Below are 12,060 nucleotides of genomic sequence, written 5' to 3'. Positions count from 1 at the left end.
TCAATTCCCACTATGACTCCCTATGGGTGACCTTTATCACTGGAATTTAGGTTTGATATGAAATATAACACCATATGTTTCAACAACAAAACTTGTTTTCTCTCTACACCTTATGATAGTTGCATGTAGGCACTACATATGAGAATGAATGAATACATAAGATGGAAGAACACATGTAAATACTAAACTAGAAGATCAATCTCTATAATTGAATACCAAATTTAATGCCACCCACTATTACCTTGTTGGCTCTACCTATAACTAAGTAAAGGATTTCTTTGAAAGAAGAAAGATAAAAAAAATCAATAAAATGGTATTACAAAATGCCTAAAATAAGGTTGAGAGCAAAAAATTGAAAATTGGATTGAAAACAAAATCGGAAACTCTATCAAGTAGACCAGTAGACGAATTGATGTTTTTTGAAAACATCAAATATATTTATGCATTGGAAACAATAATTTCATTGATTTAAAATTGTGGTCGAGATCTAGTCATGGCATTTCAGAAAGGACATGAAAGGAAAGAGTATAAAGCCTTGATTTGGTAAAATTATGAATATGGATAATTTCTATAATGCATGGAAAATAAATTCTCCCACGTTTTTTATGACACAAACCTCAACCAATTTTAGCATAATTTGACACATCTCTTATTTCTTGTAGCAATGGAATCTTGAAACATATATTCTATGGTTCCCCTAACAAATCGAACTTAGTTCGTGGAGTTGTTTTCACTATCGATAGTGTTTTTGAATATGGGGAATAACAAATTGGATGTTTGTTGGGATGGAAACGACCACGTGAGTGGGATGGAAATGACCACGTGTGTTTCAATTGTTACTCTAGGATTTTTAGTATTGTAGAGCCCTCTTTTTCTTCATTATCATTTTTCACTTCAACGCGTGAGGGAGGCTCATCCTCTACTTTTTTTGTGATTAATGGTGGGCTTTGGGGGTGAAGTATCTTCCTAGACCTATGTTGTAGATCATTCCATGAAAGAAGACCGGCGTCATGTTTTCTTGAGTGGCTGTCCTATTAAATAAAGGAAAGGAGATGGTCATGAGAGGAAAAGCACAAGTGACAAATTTAGAGAGAAAAATTGACATTGAGTAGAGCCAGATCCAAGTAGTTAGGCATTGAAGGTGGATAAGATTTGGGAAGGAGATGAATAAAAACCAACAAACAAAGAGGATGATCTAACTCACGAGGGTTCAAAGAGGGTGACAAAGAGCCAACTAGAATGAACACCGAGGAAAGGGGAATAACCCAAGGGACAAGATTAAAGAGAGACATATTTGGCCCTAAAGCAAGATGAGTACCAAGAGGAATGCACTTGATGAGTATTTTGAGTGAGGAAACACCATAAAAGAGTCCAAAAATGAAAACAAAGACTAGATTATGGGTGCTACTTAAGTTAGAGCATATTGGGAGAAAATATACATAAGTAATCAAACAGTAGAATGAGTAATCTTAATTCATGCAAGAGGAACCGTATTGGGAAGCTGCATTAGGAAGGTCAAGCCTACAAGGGGAATGGAATAGTTAGGCAAAGCATATTCTTCAGTTAATCAAATGGAAATTTCCTTCATTGCAACAACTCCAATCCATGTTGAAGGTTCATTCTCTTCCAGAGTCGCTAATTCTTGCCAGGATAGAAAAACGTCCTAGCGAGAGCTCCAGGGGGAGAGCTGATAGGACACCCCAATTATAATTAGGGAGAGCCATGGATTGTGTTTCAGTAGCACAACCTAGAATCCAATAGCATAATAATAGTATTGAGCCATGACAAGGGATATAATAAACCACAATATAACTCATTAGGGATTCCCACAACTAGGGAGAGCCATGGATTGAGTATTTTAGAATAAGTTTGATATCAACTATTTATTATGCATCTTATTTAATATTATTTTGAATTAAAAATTATAATTAATGACAATAACATCACACTAAATATGATTGTGTGGAGAGACACTTTGCAACCTAGTATAGGGGAGATGGACTGATGCCTAAGATGAGATATTGTAGTGAAGCACTAAATCAGAAAATAGTAATAATAATAATAACAAAATACAATTTTAGCTAGATTAAAAAAGTAATAAAAATTAGTAATAAAATAAGTTGATTCAATTAAATTTGCTATATCATTTCTTTTATTTTAAAAATTTGAAGAATTTATTTAGGAAAATGCATACACATATAACATTAAAATGATGATTAATATTGGTAATCATAATATTAGAGAACTTCACATTTAAATTGAGTCAGTATTTAATTTTTTTTAATACTTTATACATTTATATTTCAATTCAATTTTGTAATACTTACAAACACATTAATTCATCAATTTATGAATATATTGTTGACCTATATAACAACTACAAACATTGATAAAGATAATAATACTTTAAGATATCATTGAATGTTCATTTAACTTTGGAGTCAACTTCATTGAGGTACAACTAAAATTTCATATAGTAATGAGTTTAAGAGTTCACGGAATATTTAAAAAAAATGATGATTAAATAATGAATGGAGACTATCCTTACGATTCAACTCATGCATAATGAATGAACTTTATTATTACCTCATGCCATAATAATATGCCTATTATAGAATTCATAGACTCCCTATGGTTTCTTATGGTTCACCAACAAATATAATAGTTGCATGTGGACGCTACATCTAAGTATAAATGAAGATGTAAGAAGGAAGGCTCCATGTAAATACTAAACGAGAAGATCAACCTCTATCATTATTACACTAATAATTGTCCTAAATATTATATGAATATTATTATTTAATACATAGTGATTACTACATTATATCCTTAGTTGGAATATACTATTGGTTTTAATTTTGCAAAGTTACTTGTTGAAAGCCAATTCTTAATGAAAATAAATTTGAACACACAAATTTACATGGATACTTTCCCTAGGAACCAAAAATGGGAATTCTAGAAGATTGTTAATTATATTGTTCATTCCAATATTCCAATATATTATGTATAGATCATCACATCCATAAATCCAAATCCATTAACCTTATATTAGAATACAAGGACAATTCCAGAACCAAAACTAAAAAACTTGAACCAGTAGACCATTAAAAACTAAAATCATGTGTGTAAAATTGCTAAAACCAATGTGCATGATTAGCTCTAGGAACAGACATGTAATTGTTACACAAGCAAGAAGTCAAAATTGGAACCCACTCATCCCCAAAGCATGTAAACATGTAATGCAAGACTAAAGAAAAAAAATTAACAAAAAAATCGCTACCAAAAAATCTTCACTTTAATTGTTAAGAGTCTTTATTTTAACTCAAAGAAATAAACCCAAGGGCCAACTTAATATAATGTATAAATATCAATTTCTAAGACTAAAATTCATAATTAATGAGACCAAACATATATATATTACAATCAAAATATAATTAAACACTAAAGAGTAGTAATGTAACTATGATGGAGGTGGTGGTGGGCCATGTCCATAACTTCCACGATTGGACATGGGGACATCAAACATTGGCTGTTTTAGTCCATAACTTCTTCCATGAGAAAAATTAGGTGGTATCATGTCAATTGGGTGAGATAATATAGGACGTTCAGGAGGTGGTACCATCCCCATCCCAATTGGATGATATAATATAGGAGGTTGAGGAGCTGGTACCATGCCAATTGGATGAGATAATGTATGACCTTTGGGAGCTGGTACTATACCAATTGGATGATATGATATAGGACCTTTGGGATTGCACATGGGGACATGGGTACACACTGTTGGTTCCATGTCAATTGGATTAGGCAACTCGGAGAAATGAGACTGTAGCTTTTCTCTTCTCTCCTCTTTTTGTTGGGGGAAATGAGATTGTAGCTTTGCTCCTCTCTCGTCTTTTTGTTGAGCCAAAGCAACATAAAGAGATAATATAGGACATTCGGGATTGCACATGGAGACATGGGCAAAAGCTGTCGGTTCCATGCCAATTGGATTAGGCAACTGGGAGAAATGAGAGTGTAGTTTTTCTCTTCTCTCCTCTTTTTGTTGGGAGAAGTGAGACTGTAGCTTTGCTCTTCTCTCGTCTTTTTGTTGAGCCAAAGCAACATAAGGAGGCCTACCCAGGACAACTTTCTTATTCATTTCTACCAAAGCTCGGGATGCATGATCAGGTGATGAAAATGAGACAAATCCTGAACCTTTACTATGTCCATGAAAATCCCTCATTATCTTGCATGAAGTGATTATGCCATAAATAGAAAATAGTTCTCTCAACTTGTTATCATCTATGCCATCATCCAAATGTTTTAAATAAAGATTTGTTCCAGATTGTTGTCTCAATTCAGATTTCTTCAGTGCTTTTCCGACGTACCATTCTTTGCCATCAATTTTCTTGCCATTTAAACTCTCAACGGACTTTGCTGCATCATCGACATTCTCAAAATTGACAAATCAAAAACACTTTGACTTCCCTGATGCATCTCTCATCACTACCGCACTCATAATTGTCCCATACTCATCAAAGTATTTCCTTAAATCTTCATCATTCATGGACTCTGATAAATTGTTCACAAAAACATTTTTAAACTTGCCTTTCCCATTTGTTTGTTCCTCTGGCTCTGGTTCCTTTTTCATTTGTTCTCTATCCTTCTTTTTTGCCAGCTTCGTTTGTTCTCTCTCTTCCTTTTTCATAAATGGGCCAACATAAATGTGACTGTCATTTATCAAAGTACCATTCATACATTTAATTGCATCTCGCACTGCTTCGTCTTGCTCAAAATGAACAAATCCATATCCTTTAGATTGCCCTGATGCATCTGTTGCAATTTTGGAAGAAAGAATGGGTCCGAACACAGAGAATTTGTGATAGAGGGTTTGATTGTCTACTGATTTGTGAAGAATTTTAATAAATATGTTTGCCGACCCACACTTGTGGATACTAGGGTCATGGTGTGAGTACATTATCCAAATAGGCTTTCCATTAAGGGGTGTAAAATTCAAGCTGCGTAAAGCCTTTGTGGCATCTTCAGCAGTGCTGTAATTGACATAGCCATATCCCAGAGAAGTCTTGTTCATGGCATCTCTACAGATGCGAACACTGACCACTGGGCCACCCTGCTGGAAAAGTTCCTGAATCTGGGCATCGCTAACATTGGGCTCCAGATCCCCCACATACAGAGATTTGGGGTGTGCAAACTTCTTAATTGATTTAGAAGCTTGCTAGTGGGAAGTTTAATGTGCCAATGTTTAGTGACAAGAAAAGGAGTTGTTATCATTGATATTGGTAGATTGACTAGCATTGATATTTTCCATTGGGAGATCGATACTTATAGGGAATCTAGTTTCAGAGGGACTAGCCCTATGGAAGCTAGTACTTCAGGATCTAGCAAGATCAGACAACTTATTGCAGTAGTTGCAACAATATTATGGAAGCAACAATAGAGCAGTAGAAGTAGTATGAGTAGATCATATTTTTCCATGCATGCAGTTATACCTCCAGGTGTTAGGTGGGGTGATGTGAAGCCCTATTCGTAGAATTGCAAAAATTTTGGGAGGGTCCATTGAGGCATTCTCCTCATGGATCATTACCTTGCTATGAGGGCAGATTGTATTTAGTAGAAGGAGGATTAGTGTCAACCATATACTGAGGAGTGTAGAGGAGTGTTGCTAGTAGAACATGATGCTTAGTAGGAGAGTCATCAACGACACAATTTTCTCAGTAGATAGTTGCAAATTGATTCAATATTTTTTTAATGCTTCTCAATTGTAGATGTTGTAGTAGCAGCAACAACACTCAGAGTTGTTGCATGCAGTACATTCCATAGGTGAACGATAGGGGTGGTTAATAATCAGTTTCTTTCTGAGAGGGAGTGTTTAAAACTGAAGTAATAAATTCTTAATTTGATTTTTCATTAGTGAAATTGAGGAAATCCGAAATTCCATACCAGTAGAAAACTTGGAATAGTTAACTCAAGTGAAATGGCACTTGTCACTCAATTAACTTAGTTAATTCGAGTTAGGGGCATGAAGTTCAGTTGTATGTAATGATTCCTAAAATTCAGGAGCCTAGGTTGAGTTAATTCCAGTTGTAATTAATTAACCTAGTTCTAACTGTTAATAGAACTAGTTGGTGGTCAATTAATTAGTGGGACATTAGTCCAACTCAGAGATCATCTAGTTAACTGATCAATCAACTAATATTTAGCTCATGCATGCAAAGAATACGAGTTTCCCATCTTTGGTAGAGTTCCCAAGGGAATGTACAATTAATTATATACTAGATTGAGTGTATAGTTATTATATTGGCCAAGTGATCAACCCAGAGGAATTGCTCAAGAAAATAGGTAGAAATTCCTAAAGAATAGGAGCTTATTTCCTCAGGAAATGTGCAAGGAAATATCGACTTAAGTAGAGGCAAAAATTGACTAAGTCTGTGTTAGAGCTTTTTAGTGAGAAGAGATATACGTTATTTAATTGTAGGTTGAGCTCATATAGAGCAAGCAATTGTAATACATCTCTACTCATCAGATTAATGCAAGCAGGCAAAGCGGTTTTTAACAGATTGTTTTCCCTTGGAAAAATATTGTGCATGTGTGTGGTTTCTTATTGCATGTATATGATTGATGTTCTAAATTGTGAATTGAATTCTGTAGATCATTAGAGTAGGGATGTGTCTTGTGATTTAGATTATAATTTCATGAGAAGTTAGAATTCTACACCATAATTTCTACATGGTATCAGAGCCAGGCTTCATATTAGAATAAGTATTCAACCTATGTAATATGTGTTGGATTCATGTTAGTGGTTGCCTAGTTTCCCTAAGTGTTTTGTACAATTGACAAACTTGTCACAACAAGTGGGTTGTATTTTGATACCCTAAGGATTGACTTTTCAAGCAATGAAGATCAGTCAAGCGGGATGGTTTTACTACCCTAGTTCACTATTTTTGTGTTTGACAAATCAGAGATAATAGGGCTCGTTGTAGAGGTCATAGATCAGTGAAGGAGTGACTCTATGTGGGCAGATCTGAAAGCCCTATGAAGAGTGACAATAGCAGTTGATATGTCATAGAGATAGGGTAGATCTAGACCATTGATTACGTTTGTATGCAGTATGCAACAAATTTAAGACCTCAAGTATAGTGCGCATGAAAGTAGTCATGGAGCTTTAGGAGGCATAGTTATGTATCCCTAGTTCAAGGCAGATCTAGAAGACCCTATGTGCGTACTTCTTAATGGAGCTAGAAGGTTTCTAGTGGGCAATTCAATGAGCCAATGTTTAGTGACACAAAAAGTAGTTGTGATCATTGATATTGGTATATTTAGGAGCAATTATATTTACCACAGGGAGATTGATACTCAAAGGGAGTCTAGTTTCAGAGGGAGTAGCCCTATAGAAGCTAGTACTTCAGGATCTGGGGAGATCAGACTAATTATTGCAGTAGTTGCAGCAGAGTGTGGAAACAACAATATAGTAGTAGAAGTAGTATGAGTAGATCATATTTGTCCATGCATGCAACTGTACCTCCAGGTGTGAGGTGGGGCGATGTGAATCCCTATTCCCAGAATTGCAGAAATTTGGGCAGGGTCCATTGAGGAATTCTCCTCATGGATTATTACCTTGCTACAAAGGTCCAAAGAATTTAGTAGCAAGTGGATCAGTGTCATTCAGAAACTGTGGAGTTCATAGGAGTGTTGACAATAGAGCTGGAGGCTATGTACAGAATTCAACAACGACATTTTTTTCCTAGTAGACAGTTACAGATTGATACATTGTTTTTTTAATGCTTCTAAGTTGCAAATGTTGCAGTAGTAGCAGTAAGAGTGAGAGGCGTTGCATGAATTACATTCCACAAGTGCATGATAGGGGTGGTTAATAATCCTCTTCTTGTTGTGTGCGAGTGTTTAAAAATGCAACAAGAAATTTCTAATATGATTTTGCCTTAGTCAAATTGAGGAAATTCGAAAATCCACATCAGTAGACAGCTTGGAGTAGCTAACTGAAGTGACATAGCACTTTTCACTCAATTAAGTCATTTAATTTGAGTTAGATGCATGAAGTTCAATTGTATGTAGTGATTCCTATATTTTAGGATCCTAGGTTGAGTTAATTTCAGTTGTAATCAGTTAAACTAGTTCTAATTGTTAGTAGAGTTAGTTGGTGGACAATTAATTAGTGGGACATCATTCCAACTAAGAGATCATCTAGTTAGTTGATCAATAAACTAATAATTAGCTCATGCATGCAAATAATATGAGTTTCCCATCTGTGGTGGAGTTTACAAGGAAGTGTACAATTAATTATATACTAGATTGAGTGTATAATTATTGTATTGGTTAGGTGATTAACACAGAGGAATTTCACAAGAAAATAGAGGGAAATTTCTAAATAATAGAAACCTATTTCCTAAGGAATTACACACGGAAATAGGGGCTCAAGCAGGGACAAAATTTGACTAATTTCGGGTTAGAGATTCTTAGTGAGTAGAGAGATAGGTTAATATTGTTACTGTTGTTACTCCAGGATTTTCATTATGTGTAGAGCCCTCTTTTTATTCATAATCATTTTTAACTTCAATATGGGAGGGAGGCTCATCCTCTACTTGTTTTGTGATTAATGGTGGGTTTTGTGGGTGAAGTATCTTCCTAAACCTATGTTGTGCATCATTCCATGTAAGAGGACTAGTACAAATTCATTGAGGTACAACTAAAATTTCATATAGTAATGAGTTTAAGAGCTCACAGGATATTTAAAAAGAAATTATGATTAAATAATCAATGGAGATTATACTTATGATTCAACTCATGCATAATGAATGAAATTTGTTATTACCTCATGACATAATAATATGTCAGTCATAGAATGCACTAACATGGTCAAGTGTGATTATTATATTTTACCAAGCATAACATACGCAGTGGTGAGATTTATCCATCTCATTTATGTTCAATTCCCTCTATGACTCCGTATGGGCGACATTTATCATTGGAATTTAGGTTTGATATGCAATATGGCTCCCTATGGTTCAACAACAACTCACAACAAAACTTTGTTCTCTCTACATCTTATAATAGTTGCATGTGGGAACTACCTCTGAGTATGAATGAAGACATAAGAAGGAAGACCACATGTAAATACTAAAGGACATGAAGAGAAAGAGTATAAAGCTCCTATTTGATAAAAACTATGAATATAGATAGTTTCTAGAATGCATGGAAAATAGTTTGTGCCTTTCACAAAGGGGGCATGTCTTATTATTCTTACACATTAATAATTGTCCTAACTATTATATGAATATTATTATTTAATGCATAGTGATTACTACATTATAACCCTAATTGTAATATACTATTGCTTTTAATCTTGTAAAGTTAATTGTTGAAAACAAATTCTTAATAAAAGCAAAATTGAGCACACAAATTTACATGAATACTTTCCCCAAGAACCCAAAAATGGGAATTCTAGAAGATTTTTAATTATATTGTCCTTTACAATATTACAATATAATATGTATAGATCATATCACCCATAAAGCCAAATCCATTAACTTTATATTAGGATAAAACTTCAATTCCTAAACCAATATTACAAAACCATGGGTTGAACCATCATGAGCCATGAAACCATTAAAAGCTAAAATCATGTTTGGAACATTGCTAAAGCCAAACACAAAAAAAGCACCAAAAAATTACAAGCATTCCTAGAGCGAGGAATGTGCATAGTTAGCTCCAGGAACACATATGTGATTTTTTGAATTCGTCCATTTTATCATGTAGAATTAAAAATAAATTAATTTAGCAATAGATCATTTAAATATAAGAAAATAAATAAAATATTTTATGTAATCAAATAATTGAAATATTTAACAAAAAAACAAAAAAACTTTCGTAATACAAAAAATTCCTAGAAACATAAACATTTTAGAAATAATGTTCTCTAGTAAACAATAAATTTCCCTAAACATATATTCCCAATAAAAAAAACAAGTTTTGGATTGAAATTTCAAATATAAAATAGTCATGTCTAAACATACACACACACACACACACTCACAAGTTTAATATTCACAACTAATCCATAGTGGATTTTCCAGTCTCCTATGGTGGAAGCTGGGTTATGTAACTCAAATAAAAAATATTTCATACTAATGGATTGTTACATAATCAAAAAGTCAAAATTAGAATCTACTCATCCCCAAAGCATGTAAACATGTGATGCAAGACTAAAAAGAAGGATTTAACAAAAAATCAGCGCTAAAAGGTCTTCACTTTAATTGTTAAGTCTTCACTTTATCTCAAAAAAATAAATCCAAGACCCCCACCTAGTATAATGTATAAATATCAATTTCTAAGACTAAAATGCATAATTAATGAGACTAAACGTATATATCTTATAATCAAAATATAATTAAACACTAAAGAATAGCAATGTAACTATGATGCAAGTGGTTCTCGGCCATTAAAAATCCATTGGTTTAGTCCATAACTTCCACGGTTGGACATGGGGATATGGGGAAAGTGGGTGGTACCATGCCAATTGGATGATATAATATAGGACATTCTGAAGCTAGTACCATGCCAATTGGATGAGATAATATATGACCTATCGGAGCTGGTACGATACCAAATGAATGATATGTTGTAGAACCTTCGGGATTGTACATGGGGACATGGGCACAAGCTGTTGGTTTCATGCGAATTGGATTAGGAAACTAGGAGAAATGAGACTGTAGATTTTCTCTTCTCTCCTCTTTTTGTTGTGAGAAAAGAGACTGTAGCTTTGCTCTTCTCTCTTTTTTTAGAGCCAAAGGAACGTAAAGAGGCCCACCAAGGAAAATTTTCTTATCCATTTCTACCAAAGCTTGGGATGCATCATTGGAGATGAAAGTGAGACAAATCCTAAACCTTTACTGTGTTTAGATTGTGTATGTTCATTCAAGAGACATCGACCATGAAGTGGCATAGGTCTGACATCCATAGTGGAATTTCCCATCCCCAGAGAGATTTGTAAGCATCCAACCAAATACGAGATTCCCAACTTTGACATGTCGTCTTCAGTATTGTTAAATTCTGGGTGAATATGCTGAAACAATATATTTTGAAAAGATATTTTAAGGTAATCAATGCTCTTGATCGAACTCTGTAAATGAGGATGGGAGATAAAAGACAATCCCAACACATGATTGTTTAATGCTTGTGAGTCCCCATAGATCTGTAGGCTTGGTATGTCCAGGAATATGGCGAACCATAATAACCCCAAGAGTGCTATGGTTTCAAATCTCATATTAGTGCTCATCCCTCCAGACCAGTGGATCTTATATTGTTGATCTTGATTGTTTTGAATCTAGACACCCCATCCACATGATCCACCCTTTTCTGCACCATCAAAATACCCAACAGGGAAGGATATACATGGAGTAGATATCGTATGTATGATTTCATTATTCATTGCATTACTATGCATCAAGGGCCTCAACCATGATACAATATTGTTGATAATATGTTCAAAATTGAATGTGTTATCTTAAAAAATAATGGGGTTACTACCCTTCCATATTTCCCAAAATATCACTAGGGGAATAGCCATATTTGTTATAGGTCTTTGGCTCCACCATAACAAGCAATCATTTATAGAGCCATAGATCCTAGACCATACCTGTTTAGCAATTGGGCAGGTCAATAGGATGTGTAGATTTTTCTGTCCATTATTTTGCATAGGACACATAGCCCAAGTCCATTTATGCCTCTTTTCCACAAATTTTCCCAATTCAAAATCTTTTTTTTCCATGCCAACCATGTATATGGTATAATCTTATATGGGACCTGTACCTTCTAGAATCTATTGAAGCAACATGTACTCTAGATGTTGTGTTTGTTGCTACAGTTGTACACGTATGTGTCAGCCACATAGATAGATCCCCTATGTATGCGTCTATCCCAGGCCATCTGATCTCCTTCTCAGCATTGCAGATGCCCAGTCTATATAGCACATCGATCAATCTATCCCAAATCCCAGTTGCTTCCCGATGAAATCCAATCTCCCTCGCTCTTTTCCAAATTGGGGTG

At 34.6% G+C, this 12,060-nt stretch overlaps 1 pseudogene; it reads right to left on the bottom strand.

Moving 5' to 3' along the window:
• Window positions 1–3,460: 3,460 nt before the first annotated feature.
• LOC149246844 (polyadenylate-binding protein 2 pseudogene) overlaps window positions 3,461–12,060 on the bottom strand; it is a 29,417-nt pseudogene continuing 20,817 nt past the window's right edge.

Source organism: Pinus tabuliformis, chromosome 7, assembly GCF_031772625.1.
Source record: "Pinus tabuliformis cultivar Carrire ecotype Pingquan chromosome 7, CPIR1, whole genome shotgun sequence".
In the NCBI taxonomy this organism is placed as follows: Eukaryota; Viridiplantae; Streptophyta; class Pinopsida; order Pinales; family Pinaceae; genus Pinus; species Pinus tabuliformis.
This window is presented reverse-complemented; position numbering and strand designations above follow the sequence as displayed.